Raw genomic sequence first — 20,202 nt, 5'->3', positions numbered from 1 at the left:
CTCACACACCACCAATCATCCATAGAGGTACTCTCACACCTAGTCAGTCATGCAAATAATTAATCACACTCCCATTTACTCACCTATGCAGTTATACATACTCAAGTTCACTTACTCATAAAAATAGCACCACATTCTTACGCTCTTATACAATCATTGATACAAGCACACACTCATCCATACAGCCACTCTCACAATCACACACTCTCACATATACCACTTATATACTCTTACACGCATATATACTCCCTTTCACATATGTAGTTAGTCACACATGTACCACTGAGACATACATTCAATCCCTAACACACCCATACATACACTCACTCAACCATACAGTTCATCACAAATGCACTCTTAATACCATGCACCCATAGAATCACCCACTCGCACATCTATGCATAGAGTCACACACACCCTACCCACACAAACACTCAGGCACACATACAGATACTCAGACAACCAATCAATAACCCATATAGACACTCATATAGCTATTCACAAAACCATGCAGCCACTTATACACCTACACACAGACACATACAGACATTCACACAGTTTAGTCACTAGTCTGCAGTAAGATACATTTAATGACTCACTTATAGAGTCAGTTACGCACCTAGAAAATCATCCATTCACACACTTGTACACCCACTCATTCTTCCACAGGCCTTTCGCTATAAATATATAAAACACATTTAAACTTTACAGAAACACACAGTCACTGGATGACGTCATCAGTGATGTCATTTGAGATGTCATCAGTGATGTCACTGACCCTGTCATGAGTGATGTAATATGTGACGTCATCAACAGTGCATTGCGGGGGCGCGAGTTATAGTTAGCTGAACTAACTATAACAGTGGAATCTCTAGGATTTTGTACGAGAGAAATGTCCAGCTAACTATAACACCCCTGAAACCTATGGTTTTTTCAGTGAATTTCTAAGGTTTTTTAAATGCCAATTCCTAACTATAACGCCCCTGAAACCTTTGGTTTTTTCAGTGAATTTCAAAGGTTTTTTAAATGCTAATTTCTAACTATAACGTCTCTGAAACCTATGTTTTTTTTCAGTGAATTTCAAAGGTTTTTTAAATGCCAATTCCAACTATAACGTGCATGAAACCTATGGTTTTTTCAGTGAATTTCAAAGGTTTTTTAAATGCTAATTCCTATCTATAACTTCTCTCTAAAGATATCATGTTTAATGATTTTCATTGGATTCCTATATTTTTCAATTTCAGTGTGTCAATTTCATTAATTATGTTTTTTTTAAATTCTTTTTTATCACCATTTTTAAAATGTATTTATTTAATTAATTCTTTTAAAAAATATATATATATATTCGTTTTTATTGGGGTTTTCAAACATTTTTTTATATTTTTAAAAATATTTCTTTAACTATATGTTCAAAACTTTATTTTACATATTTGTTTTCAATGTTTTTGGATCCGCGCACCCTATGCGCACCGTTCTCGTTCCCTACGCGGAAGCATCCGCGCACGGTATGCGTTGGGTACGTGTTTAGCGCGCGATCGCAATGCGACCGGTATGCGACTCCCAGCCTATACGCGACACGTTCGATGTTCGTAACGCGACGTTTACGCGCTTCCGCGATGCGTCATCTGCGTCTATGACGCGGTAGGTGCGCGGATCCCACGCAGTATTTAACATTAAAAAAAACATGTGTATTTCATGTGAATATTAATTGAAGACAAACTCTAAACTAGTCTTAAAAGTCAGTGTAGAAAGTAGTCATACAACGAATGATTTCTTGTCTTTTTTCAAAAGAAAATTCTGTGGATCCGCGCACCCAACGCGAGAGAATCCGTGCACCCAACGCGATAGATGCGCGCATTTCGCATTTTTTTTTTTTTTAAAGGAGGCCCCATGGGGTCCTTCTAGGACCCCCTAAGCACCTCTAGAGGGTCAGAGTATTTCCACTCTGCCCCCTTTATATGTTTTACACACTTATTCCCCTTGCTTCTTCAGCCTCGCTTCTACCGAGGCAGAAAATGGCCGCCAACAGTTCCTGGTTTCGAATGTAGACAGACACTCGACAGCCAATTAGCATTCAGCGCGCGATCGGGAGGGTGCGCGCTCGGTTCGGGGAGGGTGCGCTCACGATGTGGGAAGGGTCCGCGGATCCTCCCCGGCCATAGATATTTATGTACTTTTAACTCTAATTTTCTCAGGAACTACTGAACGGATTCACACCATTTATGCAAAAGGCACAAGTCTGAACTGAGGACTACCTCTTTGCCAAATTTGGTGTCATTCCGTTCAGCGGTTCGGGCAGTAGCTGCGACAACAGATCCTATGGGAAATTGCATGGGGAAAACGCGTTTTGGGACCCCCATTTTTTCACGGCCCTCGCTTCACGAATCACCACGAAACTTTCAGGGTAGGAGCGGAGCGGAGCTGGCCAAAAGTTTGGAAAATTTCGCGAGGATTCGTCAACCGGCGCCAGACTTATTGGGAATAGAATGTTGCGGATTTCCTATGGAAAATAGGTCCTAACTATAACTATCTACTGGCGACAGCCAGTAGATTATATATATATATACACACACGTATATGTATATATATATATATACACAAATTAAGCTTTTCCGTGGTCAAAAAAGCAATCTCAAGCCCAACTCCATATGCGTGAGTTTTATTTACAAAATGACAAACAAACGCCCGACGCGTTTCGGTGCAGCCGCACCTTGGCTGCACCGAAACGCGTTGGGCGTTTGTTTGTCATTTTGTAAATAAAACTCACGCATATGGAGTTGGGCTCGAGATTGCTTTTTTGACCACGGAAAAGCTTAATTTGTGTAAATTCAAGGAGGATCGCTACCTCGCTCGAGCCCGCCACCGTGAAGCGGCAGGGAGATCAGCGAATCATATATATATATATATATATATATATATATATATACACACACACACACATACATACATACATACACGCCACATCCGATTCTCCACACCAAGAACCGGACACCGACACGGGGAGATTTCAGGAGATAAAATCTTTATTCCTCCATTACGCTGCGACGCGTTTCGGCATTCACTGCCTTGGAAAAAATATATATATATATTTATATTCATCCCCAAGTCGATTATCAAGAGTGATGCACAAAAAGCAAAACAGCTATATTGAGAGGTAGTCTTGATCCGAATAGTCTGACAGGTACCAATGTCACTTCCCCTTCAAAATTCTGTCCTAACTGCCCTGGCATTGAAGAAACCGAGGCCCGTTTTATGTTTTTTTGTGCTTCTTATAGGTTTGTGTGGAACATATGGCTCTTAACTCAATGTAAACTTATGGGTTTGAGACACCATTGGGAGGCCATGAGACTATTCAAGAGCGACACTAGTGAACAACTAGCCTTTTGTAGTTTCTCGGTATCTGCATTGTCTGTGGAAACTCAGAAACAAGGCCATAGATAAAATTTTAACTATGATAACTAAACTGCAGAGTACAACTCAAATAGGCTGCTTAGTGTCCGCCTTCTCCTTTTCATACTCAGGATATTGTTTGATGCTTATTTCATGAACAGTTTTTAGACTGATATATGTATGTCTTTTATATCTATAACAAGATACCTTTTCTTTCAGTCTTTGTGTTTTATCGGAGGATACACTCTTTTTTATAAGGAAACTGTTTTATCATATTCAAGCGATATCGTCATGAACGACTGAATTAACAATAAAGATTTGTTAGCTGCAATTCTTCCTTTTTAAGTTGGTTTTACTTGTATCGCCTCATGTGTAATAATTCTGTATTTATGGGGATTTTTGATATTGTTCTTATTTATGCAAATTTTTTATGGCTTGGTGGCGAAATAAAGATATATATATATAAATATATAGTGGCAAGGGTATTTTAATGGTTTAGGGTGGCAATGGGTTTTTGGGTGGAAAGGGTAATTATAGGGTTTAGGGTGGGTATGGCATTTGGGTGGTAAAGGTATTTTTAGGTCTCGCCTGAGCCAGTGCTTATAGCGGTGCTCTGGTGAGAGTTTTAGTAAGCGGGTTTTGGAAGTGCTAACCTAGTGGCTTTTTTCAGGCCTCCAGCTTGCGTTCGCGATGTCGTGCACGCGCAAAGCTGCTATCCTGGTTTCTAGCATTCCTTTCCTCGCATGGCCGGCTTTCCTCCCCCTCTATCACTCGCTCCTCCCCCTTCCTTACTGCACGGAAGAGTTTGTCAATGTCTTGTATTTTTGATCAAAGAAGACTGCATTTGTAATGCATTTCCTCCCTTTTATTTACAACCACTTGGAGGGTTTTTAGTCTTTAAAAAGAAGTCGGGGGAAGTATTTTTTTCATTTCAACTTCCAGTATCGCGTTCTAAAGATTGACTTTTATAAATAGGTTTTGTACTAGAGTGGTGGAGGCGAAAACGAGCCAGGTTTTATCGCGCTATTCTGAGAGACCAGCCAAATAATAACCTGTTGTTTTAAGAGCTTTAGAAAATAAGCAACTTGCGATTAAAAGTCGGCAAATAAGCCTTTCCTGCTTGTGTGGTTTATTCTATGTTCTGTCCCTTGCTTTTAAGACCTTCACCGTAAAGGCCACGTATTGGGGGACGCGCAAACGCTCCTTGAAATATCTCGGTACAGTGGAGGGAAAAACTAAATGTGAACGCTTTGATTTCAAATCGGGGCGCCTCCCAACTAAATCCGGATAATTGGCCATGAATGTCCGAGCTTTCATTTTCATCCGATCGTAGAAGGTTTTTTTTAGGGTTTTAAAAAGTACTTTAACCAAAAACGTTTAGTTCTTAAAATACGATGGGAACACAACTCTGTTAACCGAAGGGAGTTCTGCAACTCTTTAAGTATAATTATTTGTCCAGGCTCTTTGGGTGTTTTGGTTTGTTTCTTGAGTAGAATCAACACGTAAATGCGGCGTTAACATTTATATAAGCCCATTATAAAGCATGGACTGTAGTTCAACACTCGCTGCCTTCATAGCTGCCAAGGTTTCAGATAGCTTATGTGTGACATTTTTGTAATTTCACTGTAATTATGAGTAGGGCTCCGGTTTGACTCTTATTTTCCGGGTAGTTGGTGCATCGTCTTACACCATTCAAGCTGCACTGCGGGTCGCGCAAGTCAATAAACGTCTATTTTGATCAAATTAAACCATGTATATTCCAATTTTATTCCACACTTTGAAGAAGTTTTCCAAGTTCACAACTGAGGAAATGGGTTTCCAAGCTTCAGATGCTAAAAGACATGCCCATCCAAGCTTTATCCAGAAGCACAATGGAAATTCACAGTACGTCTTGGGCAACTATATGGAAATCCACCGAAAGCATTTTGGGCTTAAAGCCCTTCAGGAGTGACTGGAATGTAATGAAAAGCCCATCAACATTGTAGGGAATCTTAAACAACGTCCATGAAATCTTATGTAAATCATGTATGAAAATGCAAGCCTTAGCGTGCGTGTGCAACACTTCCAAAACCAGTGTGTTGCATGCCAAAAATAACCAAAACATTTGTGCTGTTGCACCAAATTGTGCATGCAGTTGTATACAAAAGTATTATGGGACAAATAAACAATGCTGTCTACTGTGTCAAATACGAGCTAAAACCGTTGTGCAAAACGCCCATCGTGAACCTATCAATTTACCCACGTTGCCACAAATGTAAAATCTAAACTTTCATGTCTCGACGCCAAATCTGGCGCTTCAATTGGCATCCGTGAAACCAACAAAGAATGTGCTTGAGATAAACTGCTTGTTTTAAATCTAGCGAAATCCCCACAGGCGCAATCCTTCTAAACTGGAACACACCACGTGACTGTGTGCAGAGCCAAATAGTAAACATGAGAGAAATACGTAAACATCCTATTGACAAGAGCTTTTCTCTTGTTTTCTGCAAAAGAACATAATATGACAAGCATTGGCATAGCCAATAGGTCTCGCCTTTGGGGCCTTATAAGTGTTTAGCCATGTAACAGTTGATGTTGTTGCACCAAGGACATTGTGCTGGATAACTTAACACTTATAAGGTCCCAAAGGCGAGAACTATTGGCTATGCCAATGCTTTTTAGGGTTTAGGGTAGGTGTAGGTTTTGGGTGGCAAGGGTATTTTCAGGGTTTAGGGTGGGTTTTTGGGGGGCAAGACTATTTTTAGAGTTAGGGGTAGGTATGGATTTTTGATTGGCAAGGGTATTTTTAGGGTTTTGGGTTGATATGGATTTTTGGGTGGCAAGAGTATTTTAAGAGTTTAGGATAGGTATGGATTTTTAGGTGGCAATAGTATTTTAGGGTTTAAGGTGGTGTGGTGTTTTGGGTGGAATGGGTAAATGTAGGGTTTCAGGTGGGTTTTAATTTTTGGGTGTCAAGGGTAATCTTAGGGTTTAGGGTGGGTATGGATTTCTGGGTGGCAAGGCTAGTTTTAGGGTGGGTATGGGTTTTTGGGTGTCAAGAGACATTTTAGTGTGTAGGGGCTAAGGGTTTTTGGGTGGCAAGGGTATTTTCAGGGTGCGTATAGGTATTTGCGTGGTACTGGTATTTTTAGGGTTTAGTGTGGGTAGGGGATTTTGGGTGGCAGGGGTATTTTTAGGGTGGGCACAGATCTTTGGGTGGAAAGGGAATTTTTAGGGATTAGGGTGGGTATTGTTTTTTGGGTGGCAAGAGTAATTTTAGGGTGGGTATGGGTTTTTGGGTGGCAAGGGTATTTTTAGGGTGGGTATGGGTTTTTGGGACTATAAGTTTTTATGGTTTACAGTAGGTATGGTTTTGTGTTGGAAAGGGGATTTTTAAGGTGTGGGGTGGGTGTAGGTTTTAGGTTGGAAAGGGGATTTATAACATTAAGAGTGAGGAGAGAGAGAGTGAGGAGAAAGAGAGTGAGGAGAGAGAGAGTGAGGAGAGTGAGGAGAGAGAGAGTGAGGAGAGTGAGAGTGAGAGAGTGAGATCTCATATATATATATATATATATATATATATATATATATATATATATATATATATATATATAATCTACTGGCGGTCGCCGGTTGATAGTTATAGTTAGGACCTATTTACCATAGGAAATCCGCAACATTCTATTGGGAATATCTTTGGCGCCGGTTGACGAATCTTCGCGAAATTTTCCAAACTTTTGGCCAGCTCCGGTCCGCTCGTATCCTGAAAGTTTCTTGGTGATTCGTCAAGCGGGGGCCGAGAAAAAAGGGGGGTCCCAAAACGCGTTTTCCCCATGCAATTTCCCATAGGACCGGTTGACGCAGCTACAGCCTGAACTGCTGAACGGAATTACACCAAATTTGGCAAAGAGGTAGCCCTTGGTTTACACGTGTGCCTTTTGGTTAAATGGTGTATATCTAGGGCCGCGGATCCTCCCGAGCACGAGCTTTATGCTAATTGGCTGTCAACACTCTGAATCAGGAAGTGTTGGCAGCCATCTTGTGCCTTGGTAGAACCGAGGCACAAGAAAGCACAAAAAAACCGCAAAAAACGCAAAAAGGGGGCAAGGTAGAAACACCCTGACCCCCTAGGCATGCTCAGGGGGTCCCACAAGGGCCCCCCAGCCCTGGGGACTGCCACCCCCGGGGCTTTTGTGAAATATGTGGGGGGGGCTCTCAGCCCCCCCCCCAGCCCCGGGGACCGCCACCCCCCGGGGCATTGCAAAAAATAGGTGGGGGGGCTCAAAGGCCCCCCCAAGCCCCGGGGACCGCCACCCGCCGGGACTTTATGTACATATTTGCCCTCCCACAACCCCGGGGACCGCGCCACCCCCCGGGGCTTGTTTAAGAGATAAAATACCTGTGTGGGGGGCTCGAGCAACCCCCCACACGCCCCAGGGACCGCCACCTCCCTGGGGCACTAAATATTTAAAATAGGGGGTCCGTTACAGACCCACAAGCCCCGGGAACCACCACCCCCCGGGGCTTTAAATTAAGTGGGAGGGGGGCCGTGCGGCCCCCCTCCTGGAGCCCTCGATGGCCCTTGGGACCGCCACCAACCAGGGCCGGCTCCTGCAGTGTCCCAGGATGCCCACCCCCGGGACACTGCTGTTTGCAATGGCAGGGCGGGAGCCTCGCGGCTCCCGCCCTGTCATTGCAAACTGCTTTGCTTCATTGAAGCGAGAGCAGGGAAACCTGCTCTTGCTTCAATGAATCAAAGCAGATTGCTTTTCCATATGGAGAGCAGCATGTTAGCTCCTCCCCATGTGGAAAAGCAATGCCGGCTCCCGCAGGAGGCGGGGAGCCGGCGGGGCCATGGGGGGATTGGGGCCCCCCCTCCCACGGTCCCCAACGAGAGGCCAGGCCCCGGGGGATGGGGTCCCTGGGGCCATAAGTGGCCAGGGAAGGGGGCCACGTGGCCCCCCTCCCCCATTACAAAAATATTAATTAAAAAATAAAACAATGGCCGGCCCCGGGGGATGGGGTCCCCGGGGCCTTAAGTGGCCACATGCGGGGGGGCTACGCAGCCCCCTTCCATAAAAATAAATTACATTATTTTTTTTTTAAAAGGGCCATGCCCCGGGGGATGGGGTCCCCGGGGCAAATTATGTCCTCGGGAGGGGGGCCACGCGGCCCCATTCCCGTTTTTTTTTTTTTTTAAATAAAAACTGTAGGCAGGCCCTGGGGGATGGGGTCCCCAGGGCCCAAAAAATTGAAAAAGAAGGGGGGCTACACAGCCCCTCTTCTTAAACAAAAATTTTTTTTTTAAAAGACCGGCATCGCGCCAGAGGCCCCTCCTTTCATCACTCTGTAAACGCGCCCCCTGGCGCGTTTACAGAGGGGGAATGAATTCCCCTTCAATACGGAGGGTCCCACGGGGCTTACTAGCCCACCAGGAACCTCCAGTATGCGCCAAGGGGCTGCGTTGCAGAGAGGTGTTCTGAGGCCACGCCCCTTTTTACACCTCTCTGCAACGCAGCTCTGTGGCGCTTAATGGAGGTACCTGGTGAGCTAGTTGGACCCCAGGGACCCTCAGGATTCAAAGGGACTTAATCCCCCAACTTAAAATGCGCCACGGGGCGCATTAGCACAGTGGTGAAGGTAGGGGGCGGGGCCTGAGGTGATATGTGTGCAAACACGCCCTGTGGTGCGTTTTAAGTTGGGGAATTAATTCCTCTTCAATCCTGAGGTCCCCTGGGGGCCAACTAGCCCACCCTGTACTTCCAATAAGTGCCACGGAGCTGCGTTGCAGTGTTGTAAAAAGGGGCGTGGCCTCTGAACACCTCTCTGCAATGCCGCTCCCTGGCGCATACTGGAGGTACCTGGTGGGCTAGTTGGCCCCCAGGGGACCTCAGGATTGAAGAGGAATTAATTCCCCAACATAAAACGCGCCACAGGGCGTGTTTGCAGACATGTCACCTCAGGCCCCGCCCCCTTCCTTCACCATTGTGCAAACGCGCCCTGTGGCGCGTTTTAAGTTGAGGAATTAATTCCCCTTCGATCTTGAGGGTCCCTCAGGGCCAACTAGCCCACCAGGTACCTCCAGTATGCGCCAGGGAGCTGCGTTGCAGAGAGGTGTTCAGAGGCCACGCCCCTTTTTACCCCTCTTTGCAACGCAGATCTGTGGCACTTACTGGAGGTACCTAGTGGGCTAGTTTGACCCTAGGGACCGTCAGGATTCAAGGGGACTTAATCTCCCAACTTAAAATGCGCCATGGGGCGCGTTTACACACTGGTGAAGGGAGAGGACGGGGCTTGAGGTGACGTGTGCAAACACGCCCTGTGGTGCGTTTTAAGTTGGGGAAAAAATTCCTCTTCAATCCTGAGGGACCCTGGGGGCCAAGTAGCCCACTAGGTGCTTCCAGGAAGTGCCACTGCGCTGTGTTGCAGAGAGGTGGTGCAGGCCGTGCGCCTTTTTACATCTCTCTGCTACGCAGCTCTGTGGCGCTTACTGGATGTACCTAGTGGGCTAGTTGGACTCTATGGACCCTCAAGATTGAAGGGGAATTATTTCCCCAACTTAAACTGCGCCACTGGGCGTGTTTGCACAGTGGTGAAGGGAGGGGATGGTGTAGGAAAGTGGCTCTATATATACTGGACCGAAGTAAAAGCAGCCGAACTACGAATTCCGATTTACTAACATGTTATCAGGACAGACCTCAGTGCTGCATCTTTGAGCCCAGTACTGATCTTGAAAAGTAATTTTAACCGCACTTACCAGTAACTTGTATTTCCTTCCATAGAAATCCATTGTGTGGTTTTCAGAAGAAAAATTTCTAGGTGTCGAATTTTGGAACGTACAAATATTCCTCTAAAATCAGCCGAACTACGAATTCCGATTTACTCACCTGTTTTAAGGAGAGACCTCAGTGCTGCATGTTTAAGCCCAGTACTGATCCTGAAAAGTCATTCTAACCGTACTTACCAGTCACTTGAATTTCCTTCCATAAGATATCATTGCCTCCCACCCCTGTTCCTGTTTAATAGTACTCCCATGAGTCATTGAGCTGACGAGCTTGTGGATGAAGCACCCACATGCCTGTGAGAGGTACCTGACCTGAGAAAGATGTTGGCAGCCTACACAGCAAACCCCAAATTTCAAAGACTGTAATTTCTACTGAGGACGGTTAAAGAAACAGAAACACGTGTCTAGAGATCAGCACTATCTGCGCCAACTGTGGCGAAACACTCGACACTCTTGAAGCAAGCAAGTAACTGAAACCGCATTTACCACAATGTCAAGGGCGAACCTTGCTGGGAGGTGAAGCGGTGTGCTTCCACCCCTGTTCCTGTTTAATAGTACTACCGTGTGTCATTGAGCTGACGAGCTCGTGGATGAAGCACCCGCATGCCTGTGAGAGGTACCTGACTTGAGAAAGATGTTGGCAGCCTACTCAGCAAACCCCACATTTGAAAGACTGTAATCTCTACTGATGACAGTTAAAGAACCAGACCCACGTGTCTAGAGCTCAGCACTATCTGCGCCAACTGTGGCGAAACACGCGACACTCTTGAAGCAAGCAAGTAACTGAAACCGCATTTACCACAATGTCAAGGGCGAACCTTGCTGGGAGGTGAAGCGGTGTGCTTCCACCCCTGTTCCTGTTTAATAGTACTACCGTGTGTCATTGAGCTGACGAGCTCGTGGATGAAGCACCTGCATGCCTGTGAGAGGTACCTGACCAGAGAAAGATGTTGTCAGCCTACTCAGCAAACCCCACATTTGAAAGCCTGTAATCTCTACCTATGGCAGTTAAGGAACCAGAAACACGTGTCTAGAGATCAGCACTACCTGCGACAACTGTGGCGAAACACTCGAACAGTCTTGAAGCAAGCAAGTAACTGCATTTACTACAATGCCAGAGACGAACCTTGCTGGGATTTGAAGCGGTGTGCTCCCACCCCTGTTCCTGTTTAATAGTACTCCCGTGAACATGGAGAGTCCTCAGTGCTGCATCTTTGAGCCCAGTACTGATCCTGAAAAGTAATTCTAACCGTACTTACCAGTAACTTGAATTTCCTTCCATAGGCTAACATTGACTGGTTTCACTTGGAAATTTTTCTAAGTGTGCAGTTTTGGAACTTTAAAATATTCATCTAAAATCAGCCGCACTACAAAACCCGATTTACTCACCTGTTATCAGGAGAGACCTCAGTGCTGCATCTTTCAGCCCAGTACTGATTCTGAAAAGTAATTTAACACTTATAAATTCACCCAGGCACTCTCCTTGCAGTACTCTAATCATTCAGTCAGTATCAAAGTAATCATGCAGCAAGCCAGGCATTAGCACATGGACTGCCTTAAACCCCTATCCACTATGCATGCAGTATCCTAACTAACCAACACACTTATAGTTCTGCACTTATACATTCAACAAAAAAAAACAATATTTCAGTTTCAATATTTTAAAAAACATTTGTATTTCCATTTATATTAAAAATATACAATGTAATTTAAAAAATAAAATATGTAAAAATAAACAGTTAAAAAACTGTAAAAATCTGTATAAAAAAATACATATAACTATTATTACATTTAAAAATTATAATTTAAAAAACCTTCGAAATATACTGAAAAAACCATAGGTTTCAGACATGTTATAGTTAGGAATTAGCATTTAAAAAACCTTAGAAATTCACTGAAAAAACCATAGGTTTCAGGGCTGTTATAGTTAGCTGGACATTTCACTCGTACAAAACCATTGAAATTCCTCCGTTATAGTTAGTTGTACTCACTATAACTCGCGCGCCCGCAATCCACTGCTGATGATGTCACATATTACATCATTCATGACGTGGTCAGTGACATCACTGATGGCATCTCAAATGACATCACTGATGACATCATCCACGTGACAATAAGATACACCTCATCATACACTAGTATAACCTTTCATCACTCACTGTAAAATACAGAGTACATTATTTGAATCCATTGACACATCAATACAAGTTTCTAAAAACCCACTCAGTGATTCGTAGATCTACACACACATCTAATCACTTACCTATAGATTCACTCATACATGCTGTCAATGATCAATAGAACACTATCAAATATACTTATACACCTATATCGACATTACACACCAGCACACATCCTATTCACTTATGTAGTCATCCTACTCATTTATGCAAACAACGAATCCTACTTACCGTTACTCAGCTACACACTTATACAAACACCACTTCATTTATTCATATAGATAGTAACTCATACTTAGTGTGTTATAAAATCACTATTACAAGTATACAGTTATCCATACAGTCACTCATACAATCACTGAGTCTTATGTATACTTATTTATATACAACAACTGTCACATACACTGCCTTTTATTTTTCTAGTTTATTGGACATGTACCATTAAGAGATATATTTGCTCATCAGCCCACCCATAAAGATATTCACTCACCCAAACAACTGTTATAACATGTAGTCTTAACCTCATATACCTACTGAATCAACTATTCACACATCTTTCGGCAGTCACACATCCCCCACCGAATCACACACACATTCACTCTCTCATACAAATACTCAGTTAACTAATCAACAACTAATATAGACTTTCACATAGCTAGTAACCAACTGGTACAGCAGTTTACACAACAACTGACAAAGCGATGCAGATATTCACACAGTTTAGTCACTATCCAATATATTTAGTGAGACACTATAAAATAGTCAGGTAAACAGTCAATCACACTTCTACTAAATCCTCCATCCAGATATTTATATTTATATATCCACTCATTCTTCAATGCAGATTGCTATATATATCATACATTTTAAACTAACGAATCAAATCACATTCACTGGATGATGTCATCAGTGATGTCATCATTGATGTTATCAGTGATGTCACTGACCATGTCATGAATGATGTAATATGTGACATCATCAGCAGTGGATTGCGGGCGCGCGAGTTATAGAGAGTACAACTAACTATAACGGAGGAATTTCAATGGTTTCGTACGAGTGAAATGTCCAGCTAACTATAACAGCCCTGAAACCGATAGATAGATAGATAGATAGATAGATAGATAGATAGATAGATAGATAGATAGATAGATAGATAGATAGATAGATAGATAGATAGATAGATAGATAGATAGATAGATAGATAGATAGATAGATAGATAGATAGATTCTACTCCTGGTTTGCGGTTATTGACGTCTGGCTGCCAAATCGCTGGTGGTGCACGTTAAAAAGCTCTACCGCTGCGCTTTGTTTAAATTAAAAATTAAACCCAAACTCCTTTCCACGTAAGAAAGACACGTCACTCTGGGATGCAAGGAATTTCCATTTATGCGAAAAGGCCACAACAGACAGGGCGCGTTTTGGCTGTGTTCTACGGCCTTTGTCACCTGATAAGCGCCATCTTTGAAACCACTTATATATAAATTAAAAGCATGAACATAAACAAAACACTAAACTGTATCTTGCCTATGCTTGACATTAAATGCTCAGACAGTCTCTTTATAGGCACAGTATAGAAATCATTGTAGGTTAGAGGATAAAATAATTTGTTTCTATCTGGGCTATAAAAATAACAGATGTTAATAAGCAGCTACACGGAATGCACTTTTTTTGAAAAGGTAAAGCAAACAGTGCCTCTAGTCTCTTCGATGAATGTGTCTATTCTTGTTCGAGCAAGAACCTTTATAAAGGCTATCTACTCAAAAACTGGCTAAAACACCCCAGTCTATGCAATCCTTAAAATTAATACGAAAAATGTCAGTGCTTCTTACTGTCCCTTCAGCAGTCCAGTCATGTTGCAAATCCATTTGATTCAACCCCTATGAGTGTAAACCAATAAAGTCTTAATCTTCAACACCAGCTGCCAGGACAAATGTTATCTTCTATTTCCACACATTTGAATAAACAGGATTGCAGGCTGAAAGTGTGCTCAATTCTGATACATTCCAATCGCCCAAATTGAAAGCTTCCATCCCCCACCGTTCGGCGAATGCCTCGGTGTCCAGCTCACTAGATTGTCAGGAATTCTCGGGATTTATCGGTCCGGCCGTGGCAGGAAGACCAAAGTAAAAGACACTCTGGCAAGAGGATAATCTTTTCACATGTATGGGTTGTGCAAATGAAGAGCTGAAGAACAGTAAGGATAAACGCTTAGGAGATACATTGGAGCCCTGATGACGTCCAAGTGACGACGAGACGCGTAGTCTGACGACTGGATACTGTTATATTTTGGAGCCATGATTTTCCTTTGAGTTATTAAACAGAAAACACATATGAAATGAGTTTGCCTATGGATTTGATTCTCGAAAAACAATAATTGATTGGATACCATAGCGGACACATTGCCGCTCCTTTCCATTTCTAAAATTCAACTTTTTATTCCATTTGGCTTACATAGTTACACATGCCCTTATTTAATCAGGCCTCAAAAAATCTTCTTACCTAGTCGCTATGAAGAGTCAGATTTTATCAGGGTGAACTATTTTTAGGGCCTACTGGCCCACTCAGGTGAGAGAGCTTGAGCTGGCAAAGAACAGGTATTCTATTAATCGAGAACGTGAATGAGCAATAAAGAAGCACTTAAATCTTGTTTTTAACTGATCACATTTGCTGTGCATTCAAAGACCCAGGTTAAAGGTCAGTTTATGTCTTCTCACAAATTACTACTTTAATCCCGGAGATTGATGTTTACTTTGCTTTCTATGACTGCAAAGTTAGAGAATTTTGTAAAGTGAACTAACTGTCTGACAATCATGCTAGGGTATGTTAAAGTGTGAAACTAAAAGCTATAGAATGTCCGTTTTTTTTCTAACACTACATTTAAATAGCTTATAAATGAACAAGAAATATTTCAAAATATAAAAACAGCCAGGGTAGCACTTTTGTTTGTAAATAAGAATTGTGATGGAAACAAAGATTTGAATAGGATAAATATTTGCTGAAATCTGATTTCCAAACACTATCTTTTGTACGCTGTATAGTTTTATCAGTAAAACTCATGTCAGTGGGAAATTTTGTAGCCTTTTCAAAGGAAAATGCACTGTCTGTAAATTACAATGCACTACCACCTCATTCTCTAGCAATATATTTATTAAAAGTGAGAGCTTTTAAACATGAACTGAGAAACATTCCTGCCTCCACCCTGATGACAATGCTGTTAGTGAACTAGGAGGCAAGTCAGGGGTCATGTGTACTCTATATGTGAGCTAGACTCTTATTATACATGGATGCAAAAGTTTACTTTAATAAATCAAACAAAATAGTTTTTGTACAGCAGACATACTGACCTCACATATTTGAAGGTGCTATCATATGTGATGATGAAGAAAAAAGGCAGCTCAGTGAAATATTTGCCCAGGATCACACAATTTGAGACCAGTTTATGGGTCAAGAGCATTACAGTTAGGTTGAGTAGATTATTCAAGTCACTAGACCTTCAGGTCTGGTATTATTTTTCAAAGCCTGTTAATACCCCATTTTTTGTATTCTATTTTATACAAAATGTATCTTGGATGTGGTGATGATTGGGTTTACATTTTCTTTTTTCTCCTAATTAAAAGAGGATGAGTTGGGTTCTATTTTAATTGTTACCCAAGAAAGCTCGCCTCCATAACAAAATGTGTTGTAATAAAAGTAGTAGAACCACTATAAGAAAGTTTTTGATGTGGAGGTATACACCCGTCAACATATCTTCTTCGCCAATGGAAAAGAAAATACACTGCTTACAGATGAGTGGGTGGAATGTGTCTATGGGTGAGGATGAAGCAGAGGACATGCAAAGAACATGCATGCAAAGGAGAGAGTTAAAAGACTGCTGTAAATGACAGATGACATGAAATTATATGCAGATACAGGATTTCAGAAAGCTGTAGGAAGAAAAAAAGGCTGAGAGTCTAAAAACAGTGCTTTAAAAGGGCAGTTACTCTTTAAATGGGCCGGGACTCACCGGTACAGAGTTCCAGCACTTCTTAGTTTTATCACTCTGAGTCCTAGCTGGGCTGCAGCTGAGCTATTCAGCTGGGTTAATTTGCATATTTTCTGGGTGCTCACCATCATGCCGTGTTTGACAGCGCAGGCTCCATTCAGGCCCTGTGCTGTCAATCACATTCACACTATAATGTTCATTTGTGCAAACACAGAAATCAAGGCAGGCCACTGACAGGGCCAATTAAGAAAACCACAGGAGGTAAAGTGTTTGGCTTTAATTACACCCGAGTCTGTTGTGTGTCTGCTTATGTCTTTGTGTTTGTCTGCATGTGTATGTCTGTTTTTTGTGAAAGAAGAGAAAGAGGGTGAGAATCGAGACACCCTCAGAAGGTATTTTAAAGAAAATGCATGGGACGCTTTGTGTGTGCATGTCTGCTTGTTTCTTTTTGTGTGTGTGCAAGCTGAGAACAGGAATATATGCAACAATGTCTCAACAGGTATCAGTACAAATATAATTACACACTTAGTCTATAAGAGCACAATAAGGGAAGTACCAAATATATGACAGAGTTTTATGAGAAAATCAAAGTAATGAAAAAGCAGAATCAACATTATTCAACAATGGGTGCAGTGAATATAACAAAGTGAACAATTAGGGCCTTATTACGATGTCAGGCGGACGTAAGCGGTCTCGACACCACTATTAAAATGGGACCGCACATGGTGCGGTTGCATACGCCCATTTCTGTATGAGAGCTAGTGCTGCGGACGTAAACAGGCCATAGCACAAGCTCCCATAGAGAAATGGAAGTTTCTGTTTATCCCAGCACTGTGGTGCCTGCCAGACGGTGCGGGGATTAACCGTGGAGCACCATTGGTGCCCCCTCGGCCCCCAACCGGAGGCTGCAGGGAGAAGGGGGCCCTGCTAGGGCCCTCCAAAGTTGCTTACAGACAGGCTTTCCATGTCGGAAAACCAGACATGGAAAGCCTGTCGGAAACCAACATGGTAATCCCGACAGTGAGGCCTCCGACTGGCGGACGGGCACCTTGAGCCCATCGGAATCCAGCCGGAACGACCATCCGGTTTCACTTTCAAAGGCCTGCATTGTAATGCAGTAGTCAGAAGTGAAAGTTATGATGTGACTCTGAAAGCCTCCGACCGCAGAGTCACATCGAAATGAGGCCCATAGTGCTTGTGAACCAGTGCTCGTTAACCAGTACTAGTGAACGGTGCATGTGAAATGATGGAGCGGGTAAAATGTTTTCTTTTTATATACCCAATCCATTTATATATGTTTATATTAATATGATTAATGATTAATTATAATAATTAATAGTTTGATGTGAAAGAACTAAACCAACCTTATTAACAGAAAGAATACAAATGGGAAGGCATTTGCATGGCTAAAATAATAGGTGAACTAAGTTTGTATGCATATTAAAACGATAAATGTTGCTTGAGTAATATTATTGTGATTTGTGCTTTAATAAACCAGCATTAACGGCTTTGAAAGTTGCATATGGCTAGATAAATGCATACACATAAGGGTATTAACAAGGGAATAACACTGTTTTAATCATTTCTATGTATTAATTACGATTTTGTGTTTCTTTGCTTAAGTTGACTAATCTGGCCTACCTAAAGATGGCCGCCGACTGAAACCTAACTAAAGTACATTACTTCATCATTTGAACAATGGAGGAAGGCACCTGGACTGACTTTGTTCGTGTCCCTTGTGCGACCTGTCAGACCATGCCCATGAAGACTACCCTGTGCGAGGTGCCAATGCCCCTGAACGTGAAGAATATGTTACAATTGGGAATATGAACTGTCGAACCCGACCTGGTTTCAACGAACTGATACATTTAAAACCACGGATTATTCTTTCCCATACATTTGCTTTGAGACTTCTTCCGCATGGGAAAATTTGAAAATGTTTCCTAATGTACTGAGATGTATTTGAATTCAGCCAATCGTATTCCTGGGAAATGAGAAAATGTAACTTTGATATTTAAATTTTAGTATAAATATTAGTAGACTAGAGAGGGAAATAGTCACGCCACTTTATTCGGAAGCTACTGACGGAGAACCGATGATCAGAGATCCTTATGCTGACGGAGAGGACGGTGACTTTATATGATAAACAAGAACTCTGATGAATTTACTGAGGACAAGTTCTGACTTAGACAACGACAATTAGCCAGACTAAGTAATATGACAAAAGATGATATTGCATTATTAAGATTTAACCTGCATTTAAATTAGATAAAAGAAAATCATTATTTGAATTAATGTGTCGGTGATTATTTCATTGAAATGTTTATTGATTAGTTTTGAGAGTTAAAGTATCATTGAACTAAAATACCAACTAAATGATTCGATCGACCTATTGATGGAGGAAGTATTAGGGTGATTCAGGAGAAGTGGTTTTCCTCTATCAAAGAGAGCAGTTGTGGTTCGGAACTGATGTCCCTTTTGTAGGCACGGATAGTTTGAGAGAATGCATGTTGGTGTTATGGGCCCCACCAGCGTATGATGTGTGTATGTGCGTGTGACTGAGAAATCATCCTGTCCGTGGAAGTAAGGGGAAATTGAGTAACCCGAACTGCACCAGAAACACATTAAAAAACAAAGGCAGCGTACAAATAAAGACTTTAACAAGATCTTAGTACATGAGCACAATGATGAAGAAGAAATTATAATAATCATGTAGTAAGTCAAAAGAGACACATATTCGCTGCCTCAAGTGTCAACAGCATTTCGACTCCAATTACTAAGGATCATCATCAGGACAATAATGCAGAAGATAATGTAGTGCTAATCAAGAAATCAAACGAATAGACGCAATGGTCAAGGCTGGTTAAGGCGACACCTAGAAACACTCCTGAAACAACAATTCTCTGAGGTGGCTCTATTGGAGATGTTCAAGTTTTAAATATCTGTATAACACAATAGTATGGTCCCAGTCCAATTGTCAGCATAATGATAGTTGGCTGGGAGGTCAAAATATACCAAAGATAGGGACTGTTCCTACAAATTCATGACTGATGCCTCAGTTTATGCAGTAAAACAAGAGGCCAGAGGTTCCAAACACAACCAAAATAAGAAAAAGTTTCCAAATGCGACTTAACATACAAATGAATCTAATTAACATATCAATAGCGCCCAAAGCAAAGAATCAACCCGAGCGGCTTTCTGCAACTCAATGAGCAGCCACGAGGAACGCTCGAGAACAGGGGTGTCGTGAACCCCTGCTTTAGAAGCTACAGCGGGAGTAGATTTCTTAATAGGCCTCTTCTGTTTGCACCTCGACGACGAAGGTTCATAAATAACGTAAAAGGTGGGTGAGTGAGTGAAAGGATGGTGGGTGTGCGAGTGAAATTTTGGATGGATGGATGGATGGATGGGTGAGTGAAAAAAGTGGAGGTATAGATGGATGGATGATTGAATGAAAGGATAGATGAGTGAAAGAATGGATGGATGAGAGAAAGAGAGGGTGGATAGATTAAATGGTGGATGGGTGGAGAAGTGAAGGAATGGATGGATGAATAGGAGGGAGTGAGGATGGATGAGTGAAAGAGAGGAGTGTAAGAGGATGGATTGAGTGTAAGAGAGGATGGAATGAAGAAGAGAAAGGGTTGATGGATGGAGGAGCGAAAGGATGGATGGATGAACGAGTGAAAGGGTGGGTGGGTGGGTGGGTTTGGGGGTGGATGGATAGGTTTGGATAGGGAAGGGTGGACTGAAGGAATTGTGAAATACTGAATGATGGATGAAAGACTGAATGGTCCACAGAATGTCAAGGTTAAATGGTGGGCATCAGCAGGTGAATGGTAGGATGAAAGGATGAATGAATACATTGATGGAAGAGACAAGATGGGGAGAG

At 42.3% G+C, this 20,202-nt stretch overlaps 1 protein-coding gene across 1 annotated transcript in view; it reads right to left on the bottom strand.

The window, feature by feature from the left end:
- The window catches only part of POLE2 (DNA polymerase epsilon 2, accessory subunit), a 447,127-nt gene that overhangs the window by 425,914 nt on the left and 1,011 nt on the right, over nt 1–20,202 (bottom strand). The window lies entirely within an intron of this gene.

This window comes from Triturus cristatus, chromosome 9 (genome assembly GCF_964204655.1).
Source record: "Triturus cristatus chromosome 9, aTriCri1.1, whole genome shotgun sequence".
Lineage (NCBI taxonomy): Eukaryota > Metazoa > Chordata > Amphibia > Caudata > Salamandridae > Triturus > Triturus cristatus.
The sequence above is the reverse complement of the archived record's forward strand: the minus strand, read 5'-3'. Positions and strand labels throughout refer to the sequence as shown.